The sequence below is a fragment of the Eubalaena glacialis genome, chromosome 8 (assembly GCF_028564815.1).
Source record: "Eubalaena glacialis isolate mEubGla1 chromosome 8, mEubGla1.1.hap2.+ XY, whole genome shotgun sequence".
NCBI lineage: Eukaryota > Metazoa > Chordata > Mammalia > Artiodactyla > Balaenidae > Eubalaena > Eubalaena glacialis.
Window position 1 is genome coordinate 19,198,112 of NC_083723.1, and position 27,079 is coordinate 19,225,190.

The 27,079-nt window shown below is 40.0% G+C and overlaps 1 protein-coding gene across 8 annotated transcripts in view; it reads left to right on the forward strand.

The window, feature by feature from the left end:
* SRPK2 (SRSF protein kinase 2) overlaps nt 1-27,079 on the forward strand; it is a 227,511-nt gene that overhangs the window by 156,523 nt on the left and 43,909 nt on the right. The gene's annotated exons all lie outside the window — the stretch shown is intronic.

Genomic DNA, 27,079 nt, shown 5'->3' on the forward strand with positions numbered 1-27,079 from the left:
CAAGATCAGGAAGTTAATGTTGATATACTTCTACCATTCAGTCCTCAGACTCCATTCAGGTTTTGCCAGTTGCCCAGTATTGTTATTTTTGTGAAACCGATCCATTGAAGAACCACATTGCATTTTGTTTTCTTCTTCCCTTAGTCTGGAACAGTTCCTTAGTCTTTTCTGGGCTTTTATGGCTTTGATATTTTTGAAGATGTAGGCCAATTATTTTGTATAATGTTTTCTCAATTTGGAATACCAAAATAGTGTTGTTCTGTGAGAAGTGTTCTTCTCATTGAATCCTATCAGATGGTACGTGGTTTTGATTTATACCAGTACAGTTGATGTCAATCACTTGTTCAGGTTGGTGTCTGCCAGATAGCTCTACTGTAAAGTTACTCTTTACCCCCTGGTAATTAATAAACATTTTGTTGAGAGTTACTTTGAACCTTTGTAAATATTCTTTTTTCAAGAAATTTACTTCCTTCTTCCTCTTCTTTCTTTCTCTCCCTCTATTCTACCCATCCCTCCCTCCCATCCATCTGTCTGTGTATCTCAGATGTACTCATTCATAGATTTCCTTTTTACTCAGTGGGTTATAATCATTTACTCTCCTTATTTGTTTTGATGCTTAGATTTTCCCAACCTGGCCATTAGGAGCCCCTTCAGGTTGATTCTCTGTCCTTTTGAAAAGTTCATATCATTCATTTTGTTCTACACATTATTTTTTCACAGTATATATTAGAAGTCACTCTGTATTAGTACGTATAAAACTGTGTCATTTGTTTTATTTATTATTTTTTTAGTTTAGCATAAATGTAAACCTTTATTTTTTAACTTAATTAAAATTTTTTTTTACAATTTTAAAGGTTACTTTCCATTTACAGTTATTACAAAATATTGGCTATATTCCCCATGTTGTGTACAGTACATCCTCGAGCCTGTCTTACACCCAGTAGTTTATACCTCCCACTCCTCCGCCCCTGTATTGCCCTTACCCCCCTCCCCACTGGTGGTAACCATTAGTTTGTTCTCTATATCTGTGAGTCTGCTTCTTTTTTGTTCACTAGTTTGTTTAGTTTGTTGTAATTTTTAGATTCCTCATATAAGTGATATCATACAGTATTTCTCTTTCTCTGACTTATTTCACTTAGCACAGTGCCCTACAAGTCCATCCATGTTGCTGCAAATTTGATTCTTTTTAATGGCTGAGTAGTATTCCGCTGTGTGTGTGTGTGTGTGTGTGTGTACGTACCTTGTCTTCTTTATCCATTCTTCTGTTGATGGGAAAAGTCCCTATCATTCTTTTTTTTTTTTTTTTTAATTTTATTTATTTATTTTTGGCTGCGTTGGGTCTTCGTTGCTGTGCACGGGCTTTCTCTAGTTGTGGTGAGCAGGGGCTACTCTTCGTTGTGGTGCACGGGCTTCTCGTTGCAGTGGCTTCTCTTGTTGTGGAGCACGGGCTCTAGGCACGCGGGCTTCAGTAGTTGTGGCACATGGGCTCAGTAGTTGTGGCTCACAGGCTCTAGAGCACAGGCTCAGTAGTTGTGGCGTACGGATGGCTTAGTTGCTCCACAGCATGTAGGATCTTCCCAGATCAGGGCTCGAACCTGTGTCCCCTGCATTGGCAGGCGGATTCTAAACAACTGTGCCACCAGGGAAGCCCCCCTATCATTGTTTAAATCCTTTCTTACTTTCAAATAAGATGTTCCTCATATACACTATTGATACTATGTAGTAAATAGATTACTAACGAGAACATGCTGTATAGCAGCAGTCCCCAACCTTTTTGGCACCAGGGACCAGTTTAATTGAAGATAATTTTTCCACGGACCGGGGGTGGGGTGGGGGGATGGTTCGGCGGTAATGCGAGTGATGGGGAGCGGCAGATGAAGCTTAGCTTGCCCGCCCGCCGCTCACCTCCTGCTCTGCAGCCCGGTTCCTAACAGGCTGTGGACCGGTACCAGTCGGCGGCTTAGGGGTTGGGGACCCCTGCTGTATAGCATAGGGAACTCTACTTAATGCACTGTGATGACCTAAATGGGGAGGAAATCCAAAAAAGAGGGGATATATGCATAGCTGATTCATTTTGCTGTATAGTAGAAACTAACACAACATTGCATAGCAACTGTACTCCAATAAAAATCAATCAAAAAAAAAAAAAAAAAAGATGTTCCCAGTTCATCTTGTATTATCTGTATGCCAGCCCTGGAATCAGCTCTCTCCACAAGGAGCCGTGGTTTCTTTTAATGAAGAACAGTATTTAGAAAACAAGATCTGGGCATTAGATGAGATCATTACTATTGGGGTGTCACTGCTTCTAGGTCTCTTAGCACAGAGCTAAGGACACACACACTTCCTTTATGTATATATTTCTAAATATTTATTTCTGTTTTTATTTATGCATATATTAAAATCCATGAGTTTAATATATCTCATTTCCACTGTAATGCCGGGGGATTCAGCTCAGTTTTATCCTTACCATATCTATAGTTTCTTTCTTTGGCAGTAAGAGACTAGGCTGTCATTATCCTCATTATGTTTACTGACTAGATTAATTTCCTTGTATGTCACTGCCGTTTTGGACATGTCTCCCCTCTCCTCAACACCTAGCCTGTCCTGAGACGTCCTTTGTTGCTTGGCACTACCTAAGGGCTGTGGAGTGAGTTCAGGAAGAGGGAAGAGGAGGGATGCCTTTCACAGTCTAAGGGTATGTTTTGCTTAGTCTGTGGAGGTGGCTTGTCTCTCTTCTGTCACTTCACGTCTCCGCTTGTTTCCTTTGACTTCATTCTTGGAGAACCTCTGCCTCACCAGCCAGTTCTTAATAGTCCTGAAATAAAATAAAACATCAACAGAAACAAAATATACCACATCTTTTCTCTCTCTCTTTACAAAAGACATTTTTGTTCATCATAGGAGTTATAGGTATTTTGGGGGTCGGAGTGTGGAAGGTCACCTGGAATCCCATCACCTGCCTTTAGCTGCAATAAGCATTTGGGTTCCTGCAATTCTGAATCATTCATGACGAACCAAATTGTATCTTAACTTTTTACCTTCTTTTTACCTCTTTACCTTTTCAAGTCTTTCCTTATTCAAAGCTTTTGAAACTTAACTCCTTTTTAACAAAAAGGCCACTATTTAAAGTTCTGATATTGCTAATGCATTATTCTTTGCTCCTTTCTATTGTACTTGGCAGTCTCTGTGGCCTGGGAGTCTTCTTTTCCTTTCTTCACAGCTAGCATGTTCCTACACACGAGTCCAGGGGGGGAATATGGACTTTGGAGTCTGAAAGAGCTGGGTTCAAAATCTGGCCCTGTTGCTTTCCATTTCTGTATCCTCGGACACGTTACCTTTGCTCTAGGCTTTATTAGTTTCTTCATCTATAATATCATCTCTCCATATAATAGAATATATAACAGCACCTATCACTGATGATTTTTTGAGGAATAAAATGAGACACATGTGTGAAGTAGGGCATACTGCCTGATACATAGAAGATTCTTAAGAAATTCGAATTTTATTTTCCTTAGTTCTGTTTTTGTTCCATCATTCTCTTCTTGGGTGTGTCCCCGTCTGTACTTTTGTGCTGACCCCCTTAGCGGTCTTAACTGCCTCGCTTGTGGTACGCTTGTTTCTCTGGCCTCTGCAGACAGAGTGGTCAGCACTGCTTCTCTCTCTCCTTGTTTTTCTATGTTACCTCTGGTCAGTTGTCTGGGGCAGGAACTGTAGCAGCAGGCTCTGTGGTTTATTCCGACTTTTTCTTCCAAGCCCAGAGTATAACAAGGGTCAGGCAAAGGGTCAGCCTGTAAGCAAACAGTTCTAGGAGGCCCCTGTGTAATATTGTACTTGCTTGCTTTTTTAAGCTGAAAGCCTCTTCATCAGGGCAAAACCTCCTCCTCTGGGGAGATTTTAGTCTAATGTGGGTTTTCAGAGTGTGACCTGTACCACCTGCATCAGAACGTTTCTAGGCTGGACTCTTAAGTCTTGAATTGGAATCCTTGGGAGTAGGACCCGGCCTCCAAGTATTTAACAGGTTCATCCAGTGATTTTTCTGTACATTGAAGCTAAGGATGGCTCACCTGAGGCATGTACCATTCCTCTAAAACTCCAAATCTGTGACTAAGAGAAGTGACCCTTGCCTTCACTTCACACTGTGTGACTGATTTGCTGTGTAAGGGGAATTACTGCTTTGAACTACCTGTGTTCTAAAATTTCCCCAGGACGCTCAGCACGTATTTACTCCAAGGACGAGTAAATGGTGAAAGTAGGTACATCGCTTTGGTGTATCATGCTTGCCTGCACTGACTGACTCCTTGGAGATCCTGTTTTGTGGCTCTCCTAAATCATTTTTAGATAAGTTGGCAACTTGTATACAGTTTATCACTTGCATCGTTTCTGGAGACATCGATTTCAACATAGTTGTGGTCTGACTTGGTACTGAAACATGTCATTTCCTTATGCCTTCTTTGAATCCCTATCACATGTTATTTAGGCCTCTTCCTTTATCACCCACAGTAGTCTCCACTCCCCACCCCCGTAGCACTCATCATGATGTGTGATTATACATTTATTTTTGCGTTTGTTTCTGAGCTCCTTCTCCTCAGTCTGAAAGATTTCCTGTGGTCAAGGGCTGTATGTTTTGTTAATCCCACTGCATTTGAACCATCTACTGTGCAGTAAGTATTTCTGGTTGGGTGAAGAAATTGTCTCTGGTGTTAAGCTTCAACTAAGGGCAGGACAGCACTGGTGTTACCTGTGTATCTGAGAAGGCGTGTCAGGGTGAGGAGGTTGACATGCCATGAAGGACACACAAATCAGAGTACAGACCCTTCATTTCTGCTTTAAATTTTCTTAAAATCATCCACAGTGCCCCCGAGCTCTTCTGTGGGAATTTGGGAATATCTTCTTCAAAACATAGGGTAAACAATATGAATACTTGCACACTAGAAAAATGTCAAATGGCTTCCTTATACACAAATTGCCTTTACCCATGTGTGTTCACTTTCCATTTGTGAAAAGTTTACACAGGTTGAATTTTACTAAGTCTCAAAATTTAATGTTGGTGGTTTAATTTCTTATTGGTCTTCATTCTCTGCCCAGAATCTATGACTTATGACTATTTTATAGCTTCAGGTTTTTTGTTTGTTTTTTTTTTTAAGAAGAAAAAGCAATATACATTACACGAAGTTGCCTTAGAAATGGTGTCATGTAGCTCAAGTATTTTATGAAAATGTAGTCTTTTTAATTTTTTTTTTTTACAGTAGGTCCCTGTTGGTTGTCTGTTTTATTTTATTAATTAATTGATTAATTTATTTATTTAAGGTTTTTTTTTTTTTTTTTTTTTTTTGATGTGGACCATTTTTAAAGTCTTTACTGAATTTGTTACAATATTGCTTCTGCTTTATGTTTTGGTTTTTTGGCCCCGAGGCATGTGGGATCTTAGCTCCCTGACCAGGGATTGAACTTGCATCCCCTGCATTGGAAGGCAAAGTGTTAACCACTGGACTGCCTGGGAAGTCCCTGGTTGTCTATTTTAAATATAGCAGTGTGTACGTGACAATCCCAAACTCCCAATGTATCCCCACCGCCCCCCTTCTCCCCTGGTAACCATAAATTCATTTTCTAAGTCTGTGAGTCTGTTTCTGTTTTGAAAATAAGTTCATTTGCATCTTTTTTTTTTAGATTCCACATATAAGCGACATCATTTATTTGTCTTTCTCTGTCTGACTTACATCACTTAGTACGATAATCTCCAGGTCCATCCAGAAATGTGGTCTTTAGTTTCTGTTCTTTTTGAGATAAGTAAAAGATAACCTTTATTCATTCACAGTTCTTTTCCTTAAAACCACTAATTCTGCATGAATACTTAATTCACCACGGTGGTATGCGTTTTTAAAAATTAGTAGGCTTAATTTGGCTTACTTGAAGCCTTGAGAAGAGACTCTGCTTAACTATATGAAGACGGTAATATGCCCTTGAATTTATTACATGAGGCTTCATTGCATTCCTTTCGTGGAGACTGAGGCGATTCCAACACCTGTCAGGCCCCTTGCTGTGAATCACTACTGACATGGGTATTTATTGATCACTAAGCTTTAGTTAGCCTAACAATTGAATTCTTTGAGGCTTTCCTATATGTAAAGTGTTGTATTTTACTACAGGGGTTGTAAAGATAAATGAGAAACAGTCTGTATTTTCTAGGAGTTCATGGCCTTATAGACTTTGCCAGTAGACTATAAGCTCCTTCACAGCAGAGCCTTGCCTGTCTTGTTGCTTCCTGCTCCTCACTAGAACCAAGATAGAACAATCTGGCCTGTTGACTATGGAATGAATGAATGAATGGACTAGATTAAGAAGCTACTTAATCGCCTTTCTTCACCTTTTTTGTATGGTTAACTAATTATAAGAGGAGAAAAAGGAAAATTTGTGAGGATGTGAAGGGAATGAAGTTGTATTTGGTTAGAGGTAAAAGAAGAGACTTTATAGAAAATGTAAAGGGGGCCTTGCCAGTTAAGAAGAATTGGACTTTGTTGATGGGGGTGGGCATTTCTCTGGCCAAATCCTGGAGCCTGGGAGAGGTGTCTCTGAGAAGCTTTTTTGTTTTCCTACCAAATGGGCAACCTATAGATTAGGTTGAAGAGTAATTTGGCAGCATCATGTAGAGGATAAATATGAGGATGAGAAATTTATATGTGAAGTAAATTAAAACATCATCTAGAAATACGTTTTTTAAAAACCCGAAGGAAGGCAGAATAGAAAAAGAACCCTTGGGAGTTCCCTGGCGTTCTAGTGGGTACGATTTGGCGCTTTCACTGCCGAGGGTGCAGGTTCAATCCCTGGTCAGGGAACGGAGATCCCACAAGATTACACAGGTTGAATTTTACTAAGTCTCAAAATTTAATGTTGGCCATTAAAAGGCAAAAGAACCTTTGTGGTATGATCAGCTCTCTTTTTAAAATTGTATTTAGGGTGAAAGAGCTATACCAAAATGTCAGCAGTAAGGTGTGAAGTTGGTGTGGAGGTTTCTGCTTTTCTGTATACTTTTATGTCTAGTTGTTGTAGCACCATTTGTTGAAAAGACACTTCTTTCCCTATGGAGTTGCCTGGTGCCTTTGTAAATAAATTCACTGTATGTATTAGGGTCTATTTATGGACTCTTTTCTGTTCCATTCCACTTTTGGTCTGTTGGTGCTCTTATTCCACACTGCCTTGATTTGTGTAGCTTTATATAGTAAGTCTTGAACTGGGTAGTGGATGCCCTCCAACTTTGTGCTTCTCTTCCAGAATGGGTTTTGACTTGTCTAGTTCCTTTGTATTTATGTATAATGTCAGCCTCAGCTTATAAATACAAATATTTTAGACATGTGTTTAGTAGTATTGATCTTCTAATCCATTGTAGAGGAGCAAAATTTGCCATCCCTGAAGTCTCTTTGGCATGTGGATTATTTCCAGCTGAAAAGGCCCAAAAGACTCAGGAAGAAACTTTGACTTTCCCCCAAATGCCTAAAAGAACTTAGATAGAGGGCATGTTCCCTGACAGGAATAGAGCTGTCCTCAGAGGTGTCTGCAGAGAATGTGGGCTAGGTGTGATGGGGGAGTCAGCAGAGCCTAGAAATCAGAGTCCGCTCTGTGGCTCTGTGTCTGTGTCACAGCCATTTACCAAGTATTTGCTTTTCCATCTCCATGTGAATGGCCTTCCTTCCCTTTGAAGTCCCAAATCACCACCCCCAACATCCTGAAGATGGTATTTAAGATGAAGGCTTTGGTCGTTTTGGAGAGTTACTCAGTTTTCCTGGGCCTCTCCCGTGTATACACGTCATTAAACTGTTGTTTGATTTTCTCCTTTTAACCTGTCAATTTAATTCTTAGACCAGCTAGAACAACCTAGAAAGGTAGAGGAAATTTCTTCCTCCCAGATACCACTAACATCTCTGTGTCCATTTATTACCAAATTGGTCAACTGGACTCACGCCAGGGTTCTAGCCCAGGCTGAGACCCCTGGTCTCGCCCAGAGAGGTTCTTTTTCCATCAGTTTCATGCAGCCGTAATGAAACCCTTGCTGAGACTGGAACAGCACACACTTTATTCAATGGCCAAAGAAAGGAGAAGCAGGAACTTAGTTCACAAATTAACTTCTCAAGCCAATCCGGGTGGAGACACCAAATCTATAGGTGGGTTGAGGTAAAATGGAGGGATTTGGATAGAGTGAGAGGAATATTCATGAGTTATCAGAGAACAGGAGTGTGGTTTGGACCTGGAACTGATGCAGCTCTCCTCTTCAGTCCTTGTTTGGGCTTTTCTGGTTGTTGTTGTGGCAGTCATAACTGTCAAGGCACTGAGGGGTGTGTCATTTAGCATGCTAATGTATTACACTGAGTGTATAATGAGGCTTATGGTCTGCGGGAAGTCAGATTTTCTGCCATCTTGGGCCTTGTTGGTTCTAACCAGTTCTTGTTTTTTTTTCTGTTTGCAGCTTCCCCCTGAAACTTAGAAAAGAGTAACTGGTTTCTAGAAAAAGATTTTTAAAAAGAAAAAAAAAGAGTAATTGGTTTCTATTTGAGGGAGGGGCTGGGGTATGATTCTGGGGCCACAACCTTGGTAACACATTTATTTAGGTCTTTAATTTCTCTCAGCAATGTTTTATGTTTTTTTAGTGTGGAGGTCTTGCGCATATTTAAATTTTTTCCTCTCTTTTGTTTTTGTTTTTTGATGATACGTAGAAATGTAATTAATTCATTGACCATGTGTCCTGTAACTGTGCTAAATTTGTTTGCTAATTCTGTTTGTGTGTGTGTGTTCTGTGTAGATTTTTTGGATTTTCTGCACAAGCATTTATCATTTCACTGAAAATAATTTTCTTTTCCTTAGCATTCTTTATGTTTCTTTCTTGCTTCATTGCTCCATGCACAAGATTGACTAAAAGTGGTAGGAGAGGACATCCTTGTCTTGTTTCTGATCTTACAGCAAATGTGTAGATTTTTAAAAAGATCTATTTCTTAGGTTGTGATGGATCCCATAGACTTAAAAGTAAAACGAAAAGCATAAGGCTTACAAAAAGAAAAAAAGTAGAAGTCTTCACAGCCTTGGAGTAGGGGAAGATTTTGTAGAGAGAATACAAGAGGTATTAAGGTTAAAAAAATTAAAAATTGGATTTCATCCAAATAAAAAGTCCTTTGCTGATTGAGAGACATTTAAAAAAATGAAATGACGAGCTTCAGAGTAGGGGAAAATAATTGCAATATATATAGTTGGCAAAGAACATGAATCGGAGACTACATCAGGAAAATGAGATTTTGGAGAAATGCTCTTTGTATTAATTAGGGCATATACATTTGTCAAATATTAGGGAATTGTATATCTAGACTGCAGGATTTCTCTATCTCTCTTTTTTTTTTTTTTAATTTTATTTATTTATTTATCTTTGGCTGTGTTGGGTCTTCGTTTCTGTGTGAGGGCTTTCTCTAGTTGTGGCGAGCGGGGGGCCACTCTTCATCGCGGTGCGCGGACCTCTCACTGTCGCAGCCTCTCTTGTTGCGGAGCACAGGCTCCAGACGCGCAGGCTCAGTAATTGTGGCTCACGGGCCCAGTTGCTCCGTGGCATGTGGGATCCTCCCAGACCAGGGCTCGAACCCGTGTCCCCTGCATTGGCAGGCAGATTCTCAACCACTGCGCCACCAGGGAAGCCCCTATCTCTCTTTTTTTTAACTTTGTCTTTTGTTTTCTGCATTGAGCATATATTTCTTTGTAGATAGAAAAAAATGTTTAAAGAACAACTTAGCAGTGAGTAACCATTGCAGGTTTTGAACAGGGAAGTGCTGTTCTTAAGGAAGAATAATTTGAAATCTTAAATGACTGGAGTTGGAGAGAGAGAATATGTACATAAGGAGAAGACAAAAGCAAACAACATCACAGAGATAGCATCTTTATCATTTGATAAACTATGGCACGTAGAGGACAACAGTGAGAAAAATTCCAAGTCTTCAATTCTGGGGTGAGTGGAAGAAGAATAGTACTTCCTGGGCATCATGAAAAAAAAAAAAGGACTCTGAATTTTGAAACTGCTTGTCTTTTCTTCTTAGTTTCAGATATCATTTGGCTGTTCAAAAGCCCAGAGCCAAATGTGCAGTCCATCTCTAACAACTGAACAGGGATTTACAGCATGCATTCTGTGTCCTAACTTCACTGCAGCATTATTCTATTTTATTTTTTCTGGGCTATTTTTTCTTCACCCCAGTTTCCTTCTAATTTTATATCTTGTATTGTGGTTTTATAAACTGCCTCAATTCTTTATTGAAAAGAAGTGGATTTGGTACTATTAACAGGAACAGTGAAATGGCAGTTCGTCTGGGGAAATATGGATGAGTTTGACTTTATTCATTTGAACTTAACGAAGCTGGTGGAGAAATCAAGAAGGCAGCTGGAGATACGAATCTGGGGCTCAGAAGAGAAGGGCAAGCAGACAGTGTAGTAAAGAATTTAACATTGCTGAAAGAGAAGTCTGGCTTTTGCCCTGAACTCCTAGGTGATAGTCTCTAAGCCCTTGGAATGTCTGCCTGGTTAGTATCTTCTTTACCTGGGCCTCAGGCCACACACAGTGATCTCACAGTGATGGGTACTGGGTGAGGGCTTTCGGCACTTGTGAACCCTGAGGTTTGCCATGTTGCCAGTCCACCACGTCTACATAACGGAGCCCTAATGAAAACTCTGGGCCCCAACGCTTGGGTGAACTGCTCTGGTTGGCAGTACTATATGTGCATTGTCATGTGTCATTAACTGGAGGAATCGACAGTGTCCTTTGGGAGAGGACACTTGGAAGCTCTGAATTTGGGGCCCTCCTTGATTCTGCCCCAGGCGTCTCTTCCTGTGACTGACATTAAATGATAGCCCTTATGCTATAATAAACTGTAACCATGAGTTTAACTGCCTTCAGTGTCTTCTGTGAGTTCTTGTCACATATTAATTCCTGGAACTGAGCACGGTGTTTGGACGCTCCAAACCTGCAGCTGGTGTCAGTAGTGAGGGTGGCCTTTGGGACCCCTAGACCCTACAGTTCTGTCAGAAATGAGCGTGGTCTTGTGGACTGTTCCAGACCTTACACACGTATATAGATTTGATAGGAAAACAAATTGTATAAGGAGTGTTAAGTGAATAAAAAAGATGCAGGGAGACGGTTTAGTGAGAAGCCTTTGAGAAATTCCGTGGGGCACAAGAGGAAGAAGAACAGACAGAGCAGTCAGGCAGGCAGGAGAGCAGCCAAAGGGGTGTGTTCACCTTGGTGGCGCGGATGGAGGAGCTGCGAAGGTACAGCTCTGTTATTCTCAACGAAACATTCCTCGACGCATTCCGTTGTGTAAACTAAAGTTTTCATTTTTTGAGTGTAGATGGAGTCCTGCTTACGATCATTCTAAATGTCAGCGGTTCTTGTCCCCGCCTGTCAGCCCCCTGCATAGGCTGCCCCTTTGGATCTGGACATCCCCAGAAGAGGTGCCGCAGGATCTGGGCCAGAGTCACCATGTGACGTTTGTCGTGACCTTTCCCGCTCCTTGTTTTGTGGTGCTGGCAGCACCCACTGTGACGTGCTCTCGTCCGTGCCACCGGGGCTCTCCCCACTGCACTCAGAACCAGAGCAGGATTGTGTGGCCTAGGTAGCGAGAGGGCCCAGCCCAGATGCCCCCATGCCTGTGCCCCTGCACCCTGCCCTTTGTGGGTCCTCCAGCTGTCCCACGGCCCTTCTCTCCGCTGGCCTGCACCGCTGGTCCCTGGAGTCTGGTTTCAGAAAGAGTGCACAGTCAGCGCGACGGCTTCGCTTCTCATCTTTCTCTGTCCCATCCTCCCTCACCCCCTTGTGGGCTCACTGGAGCATAAAATCCCTTCCTTTTCCTAGCTCCAAACAGAAACACTCTTGCACTTTGCCTCCTTGGGGCTGTTCACTAATTCCCTGGGCAGGCCCAGGCATGTTTGATTCTTATTTGGCATCTAAGGTATGATTCTAAATATTACAAACAGAACCTGGTAATGGGGCAAGTTTTGGAGTAATTTATTTTGTCTCTTTCTTAAAATTTATTTTTACTGAGATACAATTGATGTATTTAAGTTTTAAGGTGTACGTTGTGTAGGTCAAGGTGTTTGATACGTTACATATTGCAAGATGATTGCCACCATACACACCTCTGTCATATCACATAATTCTTAATTCTTTTTTGTGGTGGGAACAGTTAAGATCTTGTCTCTTAGCAGCGTTGAAGTTTATAATACATCATTGTCGTCTGTATTTTCTCCTTAGTTTCCCATCTGAGGCTAGTATAAAAAAGGACTGTATTCTTAGGTACCTTATCCAGGTTTTTCATGATGATTTTTCTATCTCTCTGTATTGGATTCTGTTTCAACCTGGAATTTAAAAGATTATAATGAAATAAAGGAGTTTCAGATTTTGTTGGAGTTTTTTGGTCTATTTTATATTGAGTAGGAAGGAGTAATTGAAAATTTGCTATTTTTTCCCACATACAATTTTTTTTTATTGATTACATAAGGTACACCCCTCTAAAGGGTACACTTCAGTGGTTTTTAATATATTCACAGAACTGTGCAACTACTACCACTGATTCCAGAACATTTTTATCACGCCCAAAAGAGACACAGGTTCAGGAGACACAGTCCCCAGTCCATGGCAGCTACTCATCTACTTTCTGTCTCTATCGATTTTCTTATTCTGGACATTTCATATAAACAGAATCATACAGTCTGTGGCCTTTTTGTGGCCGGCTTTTTTTTTTTTTTTTTTTAAAGCATGTTTTCAAGTTTTATTCATGTTGTAGCATACATTAGTACTTTATTCCTTTTTATTCTGAATAATATGTTCTATAGTCTGGGTATATCACATTTGTTTATCCATTCATCAGTTGATGTACATTTGGGTTGTTTCACTTTGGAGCTATTTTGAATATGCTCCTTTGAACATTTGTATATGAGTTTTTGAGTGGACATATGTTTTCCGTTTCTCTCAGATATATACCTAGGAGTAGAATTGTTCGGTAATATTATAACTCCATGTTTAACTTCTTGAGGAACTGCCAGATTGTTTTTCCAAAGCAGCTACGTCACTGTGTATTCCTGCCAGCATGTAATACGAGGGTTACAGTTTCCCTGCATCCTCACCAGCATTTGTTACTCTTTTTTATTTTGTCCATCCTAGTGGGTTTTAAGTGGTCTCTCACTGTGATTTTGATGTTGATTTACCAAATGACTGTTGATGTTGAGCATCTTTTCATGTGCCTATTGGCCATTTATATATCTTCTTTGGAGTTGCTGCGTTAAGTATGTGCGTGTGTGCGTGCACATGTGCAAGCGTGCGCACACGTGTTATTGCTAAGGTTGTGGCCCACGAGTACACATGTTCTATTGATGAGGATGCATGAGAGTTTTCCTTCACTGTCAGTACCTGGAAAAGCTGTACCATTACCGTGTCAGAATATGTTATTGATGTTTTTAATACCATGACTGTTGTGCTGCCCCTGTTTCCTTGTTGGCTTTCAGTGTTAGGAAGTACTGTGTGAATTGAGGTTCATACCTGCAGTTCTGAGTGATCTTAAGTATATACTACTATAGCTATTTATTTAAACTCTTATTTGCTAGTTCAAAAAATTATTATGAAAGTGGTATATGGTAGTGTTAAAAAAATTCAAACAAAATAGGAAGCAAAAAATTAAAATTCTCAGTTTTTGTATTTGACACTCTGTTCCACAGTCAGCTTCTCCAAGGTGAATTAAAGGGGTTTCAAGTTTCATAGGTATCCTCCCAGAAATTAATGTGTGTATATGCATATCTATATATGTATAACTTCCATAAAAGAGATTGATCTGCGTGTGCTTTCCCATACTATGCTATGCTATTTCCTTTCAGTAATATTTGTGGATGTATTTTCATGAACCTACATATAGTTCTGCATCATTGTTTTCTGCATAATACTCTGTTCTTTGTGTTTATTTTGATTAAGTAGCTTTGTAGTGATTAGACATTTATGTGTTCTCACCTTTCATTATTGTAAATAATGCCACTGGGAACTCCTTGTATATTCACTTATGGGTTTGTCCTAAGCATAAATTTGTAGGTGAGATTAGCTAGTTTGAAGCATAGTGCATTTTCATTTTAAAACATGTCACCAGTTGCTCTCCAAAAAGACTATACTGATTTACACACTTAGCAGAAGTACGTCAGTGTGGCTCCACGCAGCACCACTGTCTTTACACGATACCACCAATAATCTCTTGTTTTTGTTTTACTCATTTGATTATTAGTAAGACTGGCCATTTGTATTTAGTATTTTTGAAAAATTGTGTCCATATTATTTTTGACCATTGGGTTTTTAAAACTTACCTTTATTCTTTTTGTGTCATGTGATCTTGTATTTGGCTTTTTAAAAGAGGTTTTAGTTCTTTGATTATAATTTCTTCATGTCTTGATTGTACTTTACTCTTCTTTGTACTTTTATGCTAATTAAAATAATTTTACCTATTTTCCTTTTATTGATCCTGTGAGCAGCCTACTCGGCTTTATTTACTATACCACCCATATTCACTGTGACCTTTAAACTGAATATCTCATCAGGCTACCAAAATTCTTCTCTAGGACAATAGTAATTTTTCCTTTTTTGGTAACACACTAATAAGATGGTGGTGTTCTTTCCAAGACTGTTAAGTCTGAGGCATAAAAGGAAGAGTGTTTTCAAGAAGGAAGGATTTAATAATAGCAGTATTCAGTTAAGCCATAGTTTGAAGATGAAGGCTGAGAAAAGGTCAGTGAGCTACTTGTGGGGAGGGTCCCCATTGGTTGGGGCCAGTGATGGATCATGCAGATGTCAAGGGGAGGATGCACTGGAGAGAGCATAACAGATACTTTGGTGAAATTTAGCAGTGAAGTGAAGACAAGACTGTAGCTTGTAGGGGGTGAGGTCAGATATGCACAGAAGAAAGTTGATTTTAAGACAGGATACCTGAGCCTATTTCTAGGCAGAAGAGAAGAAATCTGAGGAAAGGTTGGAGAGCCAACAAGGAAGGAATTAGATGAGTAATTTTTGGAGGTAGTGGGTTAATCTTGGAAAGATTGAGGGCACATCTTTCTTGTAGAACAATGGGGAGGAGGTTTTGTATAACTGTTACGGTGAGTAGAATAAGGACTGCTCTGGTTATTGTTGTGTAATGAATTACTCCAAAACTTAGCACATTGAGCCAACTTTTAATGTTGCTTATGGTTTTATGGATCAGGAATTTTAAAAGGGCAAAGATGAGGGGGTTCGCCTCTGCTTCATGATATCTGGGGTGTCTGTTGAGACATCTCAAAGGGTGGAGACACAGGAATCATCTGAAAGCGCATTATTCACATGTCTGGCCCCCCAGGCTACAAGTGTTGGAAGACCGGGACTGCAGACAGGTGTGCCTGTCTGCATGCTTTCTGTGTGGCTTGGCTTCCTTACAGCATTGCGGCTTCCGGGGCGGCGGCAGGGGTGGTCAGTCGTTACCTGGAACCCAGAGTTCCAAAAGTGAGCGTGCACCTTACAGAGTGGAAGCTGTGTTGCTTCATGACTTAGCCTCGAAAAAATCACACAGACACTTCCACTACCTTACGTTGGTAAGATGCACATCAAAAGCTCATCCAGATCTACAAGGAGGAGAATTAGAGTCCATTTCTTCAGAACTTCAGGGTTCTAGAAGAGCAAGAGATGCTGTTGTGGCCTTTGGAGAATATAGTCTGCCAGAAGAATGCCACAAGAAGTTAATAAAAGGATGTTGTGAACTTTGAAGTATGTATAGTTATATTTATATTGTGGTATAATCATTTAACCATTTTTCCTAAGACATAAATTTATCTAATCTTCTTTTTGTCTGGCACAGACTATAAGACCTAAGCCTGAAATCCACTGACTGTTATCTAACTTGCTATGTTGGGTGCGTACCATAGGGGTATGCTCAAGTTGGTACATGAGTTAGGCTTCCTGATGATGACTGAACTAGAAAACGTTAATTACTCTTGGATTGTAAAACTAGGTGGGGCTTTAGAATGAGGCTCAAAAGTCAGTTCTATTTTCCATATATGTGTCAAAGAGCTTTTACTTACTGCATTTGTAGTCATTCATCTCCAAGACCTATGTCCTTTTCCCATTTTTTGAATTCCTTCAGAAATAATGAGAATTTGGGTTATTCACAATGAATTATTCTTCATTTTTTACAAGAGGTGTAATGTACACCTGGGAAACATGCCTGTAGTTGTGTGGTTGAGTCAGACGTTGCTATGTGCTGTGATGCACCCTTGCACATTCATGAACAATGGAAGTGTGAAATAACAATAGGTCTTGACTTACTGAAGGAACTTAGTCTTTCAGTTACATTTTGATGTCTGAGTGTGTATAATTATGGCCTTTGGTTTTAAATGGCCAGGGAATTGTTGTCAGAGTTCTTTTATTTTAAAAGTTTTTTTGGTTACTAAAAGAATTTTTTTTTTTTAGCTGTGAAAGAAATTCAGTATTTCTCAGGTGTCTTCTGATTTCTGAACTCTACTTTCACCTAACAAGACTTTCTCATTCCAAGATCGGTTGTTTCCCCAGTTCATAATTCAATGTATTGTATTTTTGCTTATCCAGAACATAATTAAGAACTAAGAAACAAGCCCAAAATCTTCGAGTATCCAAGTTCATGTACTAACCTCCTTTTAAGATCTCAAATAATATTTGTTTACTCTTCCTCTGCCTACAAAGCAAGTAAGGAGAAGGCTATAAGAGCAAGAAAGAAGACATTAAAACTATGAAAATCATTGTAAAATCCCAGTAAACATTGCAGCCTTATCCTGCTTGATGTAGTGGTAAACTTTTTTAGGCAAACAGACCACATGTCTTATCGGGGAAAAATCAGATTGTTACCAAGCTTTTGTACAGCAGTACTTTGGGCAAGAAGACAATAGAGCAATACATTTGATCTACTCAAGGAAAGAAAGAGCCAAAGATTTTGTACCTGTCAAACTGACCTTCATTTATAAAGGCCCCATATAAAATGTTATACACACTATATATGTTAGCCCTGGGGGAATATTTTTCTCATGAGCCCTCTGAGGAATCTATTTAAAAAAAAAAAAAAAAAAAAGTCTTTAAACAGCCAAAATCAGTGGAGAGGTATAGACATAAAGACAGAGTTCATAAAAAGACAAGATTACCCTTGAAAAATTAAGCCTGTATCAGTCCTCTGGAGTACTTCCCTTACAGCCTGCTGTTAAGGAAGTGCATTAACCAGACACCCAATTGGACTTTAAAGAATCTGTACTTAGTTTCCATAGACTGTATTTTTTGATTTAAAGGTAGATTTTATAATACCTTTAATGGAGCAGTGGTTAAGAGCCTTCTGTCAAGGACATACTGAAGAGACAAATGGCAGTGACTGGCACTGTGTACTTAAGACGATAGAAGGTGTTGTCAGTGGATACAAAGTGTGTCCATTAACTATCTTTCATTGTGAATTCTAAGATTTGTAGAATATTTATATGCTCAAAATACTTTCAGTGAAACTGAACACTTAGTTATATGTGTATGTTTGATGAAGAAAGTTCGTGACCCAAAGTACAGCGTCAACTACATCTGTAGATTTGGCCTCTTGAAAACAGCCACTAGCCATTTATGATTTGATGGTAACTCCTTGTGCATTTTAAGGATTCCTGCCAACCCCCAAAGTTCATTTAACACTGTGTTCTAAAGCCTTTTCACTGGATTAAGAAATGATTCAGGAATCTTCTAGACTGTAGAATGTAGAGATTAGGCTTTTAGATTCTGGCTTGCCCTCCAGAATGTGAGTTGTATTTCCACTGTGGGCTCTGTCATCCTTGAAGGTCTTTTCTGTCAGTATCAATGTATTTTAGAAAAATTTTGCTTATAGCTCTAAAGTTGCAGTACTAAAATGAGAAGAAATCTACATTACTGATCATAAAGGCACAAGAAATCCTTAATTTTATTTGATACTGTCTAGAATCAGATTCCAACTTTGTAAACGTATGGAGCTGTTAGTGTACTTTATTATTTTTTTTTTAATTTTTTACTTTAATTAATTAATTTATTTTTGGCTGTGTTGGGTCTTCGTTTCTGTGCGAGGGCTTTCTCTAGTTGCAGCGAGCGGGGGCCACTCTTAATCGCGGTGCGCGGGCCTCTCACTATCGCGGTCTCTCTTGCTGTGGAGCACAGGCTCCAGACGCGCAGGCTCAGTAGTTGTGGCTCACGGGCCCAGTTGCTCCGCGGCATGTGGGATCTTCCCAGACCAGGGCTCAAACCCGTGTCCCCTGCATTGGCAGGCAGATTCTCAACCGCTGCGCCACCAGGGAAGCCCTGTTAGTGTACTTTAACCTCTTAAATGTTTGTGGATCCCGTGATTGCTGAGTTCAGCATCTTACAGATATTTTCACAGCTCGATATCCTTCTTACCAGCTTGCCTTAAGTACTACACATTTTAGTTTTGCAGTGTAATAAAAATATAATTTTTCAACTATACAGTTCTCTTGGCAGTGTCTTTATGTGATATGATATTATGTTTAGATTATTAGTTCACTTTTCCCCATCTGGTCATAAGAGAAAGGGAAATCTACTAAGGATATACTGTCTTGTTAAATTTCTTTTCACAAATAAGGATGAAAGTCTAAACTTGTACATCTTGTGCAACTCTTAAGGCTCTTCACAAAGGCCATCGACGTCCGTGTTCAAAACATGTGCAGAAATATGGTTGATCTGGATCTGGTTCTCTCAAGCTGTGAGCTGGGGCTGCTGTCAGCTGAAGGTTTGGCCGGCCTGAAGGATCTGCTTCATTTCCCTGCTTTTGCTCACTCAGGAGGTTGTTGGGAGGCCCCAGTTCTTGCCACATGGGCCTCTTCACAGGGCTGCTCATAGCAAAGTAGCCAGCTTGGCAGAGGGAGGGGTAGAGAGAGCACCCAGGAGAGAAGCCACAGTCTGTGTAAGATTGTGGTAAGCCACAGCCTTATCTCTTGTGAGGTGACCTTACACTTGAATGCTGAAAGTCTTAATTCTCTTATAAGAATATTTCAGTGTTTGAATAAATCATAAAAAGATGAATTAATTGTGGTGGTCATTTTGTAGTAAATAGAAATATCGAATCATTATGTTTTGTACCTGGAACTAACATAACATAGTGTTGTAGGTTAGTTATATATACATCAATAAAAAAAGAAAAGAAAATAGATGAATTAATTAATTTGTTTCTTTTACTTCCTTTTTTTGACGTTTGACAGCTATAGATCATCATCATATCTGGAGTATCAAACACGTTTTGCTGATTGGGCTGTGATAATGATTTAGATTACACTTTGGGCCACTTAGTTGTACCATCTTAAGTAGCTGTAGGTAATACCCATAACCCTGGCCTGCTGACCCATTATGTGTCATTAGTCACAGTGGATTTGGGTAGTGGCCGAACAGAGTAAACACTTACGTGGCACTTAATATGTGCCTAGATATTCTGAGAGAGTGAGAGATGTAGGGGCAGGTACCCAGAGAAGTAAAGTAGTTTGCTCAGTGTCACTAGTAACATAACTAGTAAGTGCCACTGCTGTGGTTCAAGTCAGCATCCCTGAATTTAAGCACAAATCTGTACAAGTAATTGGCAGGAGGCAAGGGCTTGAAATTATTAGTTGGCCTTTGTATTAGCATTTCAAATGTTCAAGGTCTCTCAGTCTATTTACTCCAATCTCTGTAGCCCAAGTGCAAAAATTGTTTCTCCATCCATCGTATTTATCTTACATTCAAGTAATTTTTGTTGTTACCTCTTTAAGGTCATAGATAAATAGGGATCCTCTGTCTTTGGAGCATCTGTCTTTGCTCTGATTTTGCCTCTACAGCTCTCTCCCATTCATTATTGTTATAGGAAATACTTGATGTAATAACAGAGATTAATTTACATTCAAGAGTTTTTAAATTAAGTTTTTCTGATTGAATCTCCCCCTGTTTGAAGGGAGTTTAACAGTTGTGTTATAGGCTTCATTATTGCTTAGTTTTTTGGTAGATACTAGGGCTATTTTTTATACCTTATTCCTGCTGCTTTTGTGTGTGTGTGTGTGTGTGCTGTACCACCACATGGCATGCAGGGCCGCGTGGTCTTAGCTCCCCGACCGCGGATCGAACCCGCGTCCCCTGCAGTGGAAGCCTGGAGTCTTAACCACTGGCCCGCCAGGGAAGCCCCTGGCTTTTTATATTTAGCATTATTATTAATGTTTCTACTGAGGTGCCTATGATCTAAATTTTACTTTAAATTACTAATCAGGAGAACAGTGTTTTCTTAATTTCAACATTTTTAGTTGATGTCCTCTACCAACATATTTTTCACAACTGTTAAGTGTGATGTGGCTGTCAAACGTTAGCAAGTTTACGCGTGATAAAATTTTAAAGCAGTAATTTATTTTCATATGTTTTGTAACCTAAATTATGGTTACTAAAGAACGGTTGTAAAATTTTGTTCATGAAGGTCAGTTACAATAGATTCTTAGGTATCGTTGACGGACCATTTCCAACTGCTTGTCTTGTACTGGGAAAATAGATACTACTTAAAATGGCGGTTTTTATTTTATTTCAGAGTTTTTCTCTATTCATTCACAACGCCATAGAATTAATCCATACTTTAATCCTAGTCATAAAGAAAAGGCGCACACATTTTAGCGGCGGGGTGAATACTTAGTCGTGGTAGAGTAGAAAGAGCGCGGTGTTGAGAATCTAGCAGGGCCTGGTTCTAATCCCGGCGCTAAGGCTTCGGTCCTGGGGGACGCTGGCCGGTGAGCAGCCCCGCCCCGCCTCCGACCCGCGTTCGATAGAGGCGATAGCACAGCGTCCCCGTGTTGCTGCCTTAAATGACGCCCTGAATGCCACGAGCCTAGAGTGGGCCCTGAGCAGGCTTCTCATTTCAGCTTCCCCTTCAGCCTCCTTTTCAGGGTTTGTTTCGGAGCGCTTGGGGTCCCGCCCACATGCGTTTTCCAGTCGGGCTGCAGGGCCTCTCTCTCCTGCCCCCGAGCGGTTGGAGCTGGTCTCCGCCTGCTCTGTGATTGCCTGGTCGTCCAGACAGCTGCTCTCACCACCACACCTTTGGAACGAATAAGAAAGAGGCAGATTAAAAATAACGTTTTTCTTTATTGTGGAAATTCTCAAACGTAAAGTAGTTTTGAAGGGATAATATAGGGAATTCCTGCATTTCATCTATTTTAGCATTGTTGAGGAATGACTTACATTTTCTCTTATTTGCTTTATTATATACATGTGTGATGTATATGCATTTTTCTTTTGCTGCATTACCTAAAAAGAAGTTAAAACATCATGACATTTTACTTCCCAAATTCTCAGCAAACATCTAAGAAAAAGTGCATTCTCCTATTGTGTAGCCATGATATCATTGTGTTACACCGAAGAAAATGCGTTATTCTGTAACGTCATCTAAAATTCCTTTCTTATTTAAATTTACCTAATTGTCTTAGGAAATGACTTTTACACTTTTTTTTACTTTTTAAATTTAGGACAGTTAGCATTTACCCATTACATTGATTATTTTGCTTCTTTAATCCTTTTACTTTTTTTAAAAATTTTTATTTTTTTGGCCTCACTACACGGCTTGCAGGATCTTAGTTCCCCGACCAGGGGTTGAACCCAGACCACAGCTGGGAAAAACGCCAAGTCCTAACCATTGGACCACCAGGGAAGTCCCATTCCCATCTTTGGTTAGATTTATTCCTAAGTGTGTGTGTGTGTATACACACATATTTTTTTTTAAATTTAATATAATTATTTATTTATTTATTTAGGCTGCACCAAGTCTTAATTGTGGCACACAGGATCTTTAGTTGTGGCATTCAATTTCTTAGTTGCAGCATGTGGGATCTAGTTCCCTGACCAAGGATCGAACCCCTGGGCCTCCTGCGTTGGGAGCGCATGGAGTCTTAGCCACTGGACCACCAGGGAAGTCCCCTAAGTGTGTGTGTGTGTGTATGTATGTGTGTGTGTGTGTATATATATATATATATATATATGTACACATTTTATATATATTATATATATTTTTTATATATATTATATATGTATATTTTATATACATTATATATATATATATATTTTTTTTTTGGCTGTGCTGGGTCTTCATTGCTGTGCGCGGGCTTTCTCTAGTTGCGGCGAGCGGGGGCTACTCTTCGTTGCGGTGCACGGGCTTCTCATTGCCGTGGTTTCTGTTGTAGAGCACGGGCTCTAGGTGCGCAGGCTTCAGTAGTTGTGGCACATGGGCTCAGTAGTTGTGGCTCACGGGCTCTAGAGCACAGGCTCAGTAGTTGTGGCGCACGGGCTTAGTTGCTCCGCAGCATGTGGGATCTTCCCGGACCAGGGCTCGAACCGTGTCCCCTGCATTGGCAGGCAGATTCTTCACCACTGCGCCACCAGGGAAATCCCTAAGTCTATTTTTAAGATTTCAGTTTCTCATTGTTTATTGCTGGTATGTAGAAATACAGTTAATTATTATATCTTGAGCTTGTATCCTGCTACTCTCTTCACTCATTCGTTTTAGTAGCTTTTTTGCAGCTTCCTTAAGCTTTTTCATGTAGACGATCAGGTTGTCTATGAATAGAGGTATGTTACTGTGTGCAAGTTCATGTCCCCGACACACAGTGAGGCCAATCAAGCAGAAACGTCGAGTTTGAGAAACCTTTCAAGTAGAGAAAGGTTTATTGCAGGGCTGAGCAAGGAGAACAGGTGGCTGAAGCTCAAAAAACCCCTGAACTCCCTGAGAAATTTCAGCAATGCATTTTTAAACGAAAGGTAAGGAAGGGGCATCCCAGGGTATGTGATCAGCTCATGCACAGTTCTCTGATGGGTTGATGATGATCACTCCTTAGGCAGCAGAAGGTCTGGGGGCTACCTGCTCATGATCATCAGGTGGTTAATTTGTAACATTTGTTGGTGGTTTTAGCATCTGAAAAACTCAGGAAATATGCATGAGATACTATTATCTGGTACTTCAGAGAGGAGCTGCTGCAGAGGACATGGGGGAGGGGTCTGTCTTGGGAAGGCCCCATAGGCTCCTGCTCGGCTACGGATAGTTCTTCTTACTTTCCAGTCTGGATACCTTTTTGTTTATTTATTTTGTCTGATTGTGCTGATGAGAGCTTCCAGGCCAGTGTTGAATAGAAGTAGGGAGAGCAGGCATACTTACCTTGTTCCTGATCTTAGGTGGGGAAAGCATTCAGTCTTTCACCATTAGGACTGATGTTACCTGTAGATTTTTCATAGATGTTCTTCTAGTCCTGCTTTGTTGAGAATTTTCATCGGGAATGCACGTTGGATATCGTGAAATGTTTTTTGTATGTTTGTTGATCTGCTATATAGTTTTTCTTTTTTTTAGTGTTAATTATGGTGAATTACATCTGTTGATTTTTGAATATTAAACAAGTTTTCATTCTTGGACTAGACCCCACTTGGTCATGATGTATTATCCTTTTTATATGTTGTTTAATTTGAAACATCACCATCAGAGGGCTAAGAAACTAGGGTCAGTGAAAGAAAATGATACTTAATATTTTTTGATAGAAAATAGAGACTTTGCTGAAAATTCTTCCAGACTGTTGCCTGTGAGAGAGTTCTGAACTTTCGATTTACTATTCAAATTGAACCTGTTTTTTGCTCAGCAAGGAAAAGGGAGTCATCTTTATCTTGGCCAACAATTCCCCCAAAACAGCTAAGAAGGATAGTTTCAGAATTGTCTTCTTTGAAGCCTTATAAATGATATAGGTAGAGCATTAGTTATAGTTTTTTTTGGGTGTGCTTGGGAGGTAGGAGTCGGAGTGAATTTAAAAATTGCATAACAATCCATTCTTGCTCTCATGTATTTGTAATCCAATCTAACATTTACTTTTTAAGAATAAAAGGAAAACTTTGGGGACTTCCCTAGCAGCCCAGTGGTTAGGACTCTGCACTTTCACTGCTGAGGGCGTGGGTTCAATCCCTGGTCGGGGAGCTAAGATCTTGTAAGAGTCGTGGCACAGCCAAATTAAAAAAAGAAAAAGAAGAAAACTTTTAAGTGATAAATGCATGATTTTTATATTAAATAGTATAAATAGTGAGGTACAATTGTATCAACCAAACCCCTAAGTCAAGCTAGTCCTCAACTGCTGGACCCTTCCTGGTTCTCTGCTTGATGCCATCAGCAGGGTCCTTCTGTGGCACTGCTGTTTTCCTGTGCTTCTGTACTGACTGATGGTGAAGAAGCAGAAGGAGGGGGCCTTGTCTAGTCTTTGGCTGGTCTTAGGATTCCTTTTGTGTGGACAGTGTTGTGGGCCACGGGGTATCCTCTGCTAATAGCCATCGTGGCACGTGTTGTTTGCTAATTTGAGGGAATTGGAGAAGAGTATCCTTTTTCTCTTAGTTCCCTGGATGTTGAGTCGATTGGTGTGGGCTGCCGTGGGGAGATGTGCTCCACCCTCTGGCAGCCTGAGTGTTAGTTTCTGTTCTTTGAGAAGAGATTGAAAAATGTTCGGAAAGACTGTCATTTCCTGTAGAAATCTGGGAGTTAGGATGTGACGATATATGGACTGCAGATTTGAAATTGTGTACATCAGATTTTCAAAATAAAAATTAGGATATGTTTGGGACTTCCCTGGCGGTCCAGTGGTTAAGACTCCACACGTCCAATGCAGGGGGCGCGGGTTCAATCCCTGGTCTGGGAAATAAGATCCCACATGCTGCGCGGCAAGGCCAAAAAAAAAAAAAAAACCAACTTAGGATATGTTTAGTGCTTTCAGTTGTTTTTATATTTGTGTTTAAGTTTTACTTTTATGCACCTCTTGTTAGTTGGCCTATTTTCTGGCACAGTATTCTCAGTGTGAGGGCTCTTGAAATTACTGGACTAAGTAATTTCTTTTGTTCAACTTTCAGTCCCGTTGAGAAAAGGAACAGCTGTTCTTATGCTGTGATTACACTGGAAATAGTGCTTGTCTATCTTAGCTCACATGTACACACTCTGGCTGTTCAAGAATTCAAATCTGAAACATATAATAGCGGTACAGGTTTCTTCTCTTTATGCATAATTAAATTAGTTTTAAATTTAGAAACCTTCATGTTAGCAATAATATGCAAATAAGTGGTAAGTAACTTTCAATTAAACTATCAAGTGTTCCTGTTTAGTAAGACCAGGAAATGGTCTTCTGGGTATTAAAAATGGAGTGCATTTCTTACTGGTGAACAGAGTGTGGTGGGCTTTGGAGTCAGACCCAGTTTCCAGCCCTGAACTGACTACTTACTATCTCTGAGACTTTTGCCCACTTCAGCAGTGTAGAAATAATGACACATGTTGTAAGAAACAGTAGACGTGAGTGTTTCCTAAATACTTTGTGCTGTGAAATGTGGCTAGCTCCTTGAAGAAATGGTTTTGTGAGCAGACCTGTCTGGAATTTGTAGCATCCTGTTCTCTTAGAGGTTCCCACTGTGTGTTAAGACACTGGGCTCTGAGAACCACTCTGGTCAAGAAATCTGCTTGCTTTGTTCAACTTAGCATTTCCCAGGCAGAACTTCTCCCTTCTTCCTTCCCCGCCCCTGCTCCCTCCCCTTGTGGAAAGTCTGCAACATGTTTCAGTTTACTTTTGTTTCATGGATCCTGGTTTTGAAAATAAAGTGCCTAGCACAGTATCCCTAATTTTACTTGAATAATGGTCGATTTCTTTTCGTCCTTTTCATTGTTAATCTGAATGATTTAAACACTGTGTTGTGAACTCAGAGCCCACTTTAATTTTGGTTTAGCCTTGTATGTAAGTAATAAGCCATTTTGTCTTCCAGTTTTATTGAGATAGAATTGACTTAAGCACTGTTTGAGTTTAAGCGGTACAGTCTAACGACTTGACATCTATATATTGAGAAATGATTACCACAATAAGTTTAGTTAACACCCATTCATTCATTTAATAATTTGCTATATTTTATTCCTAATTTACGATTTCAGTTCATGTCTTTTGCCCAAATTGTTGTTATAGACTTTGATATTAAAATCCAGGAAAAGCAAGGGTGGTATGAGAGTAAAAATCATAGAAAGTTAGTATCTGGTCAAATTCCTGCTTTATTAATTCAACACAGTTTAAATATTCATCAGCATTCATAATACTTCTTGAACTGCTACTCCTGGCCCTCTGTTAGATATACTGGAGCATGTGGGTTAGATGCTTCCTGCTTTGAGCCTCTCAACACTAGGCACAAAACATCCATGTCTTTCCTGAGTGATTTGTAAGAATTCTGCAGATGTAAAAAGTGAGAACATTTTTGCAATAAATAGAGCAGTAGATGTTAAAGAATGAAATGTAGAAAAGTATTTTTATTTTTTTTTTAGGAAATAATTGGAAGAGATAGAGAAAACGAATAAAGTAAAATAGAAATAAAAAGAATAAAAGAGGGCTTCCCTGGTGGCGCAGTGGTTGAGAATCTGCCTGCCAATGCAGGGGACACGGGTTCGAGCCCTGGTCTGGGAAGATCCCACATGCCGCGGAGCAGCTGGGCCCGTGAGCCACAACTGCTGAGCCTGCGCGTCTGGAGCCTGTGCTCCGCAACAAGAGAGGCCACGATAGTGAGAGGCCCGCGCACCGCGATGAAGAGTGGCCCCCGCTTGCCGCAACTAGAGAAAGCCCTCGCACAGAAACGAAGACCCAACACAAGCAAAAATAAAATAAATAGATAAAAAAAAAAAAAAAAAAAAAAAAGAATAAAAGAGTAATTTTATATCCAGAGATGTTTGCTGCTAACATCTTATCTGCCCAGACTTTTTCTTGTGTGTTTCACAAAATATGGTATCATATTTCGCATGCTACTTTGTACCCTGCTTATTTTATTTACGATGTCAAGTGAAGGTCTTTTAGATGCCTGTGAAGCGTCCTTACCTCCCCAAGAGTCAACCTTAACACTGGGTGCTCTCTCTTGCTCTCCAGCCTGTTTCCTGGCAGGAGCTTTAGGTTGAGGAAGAGTGGTGAGAGTAGCAAGTTCTTTTGGTGGGTAAATTGTCATGTATTATGTAATTCCTTGTTGACTATGCATAAGCTCTTGGTGTACGCAGAACTA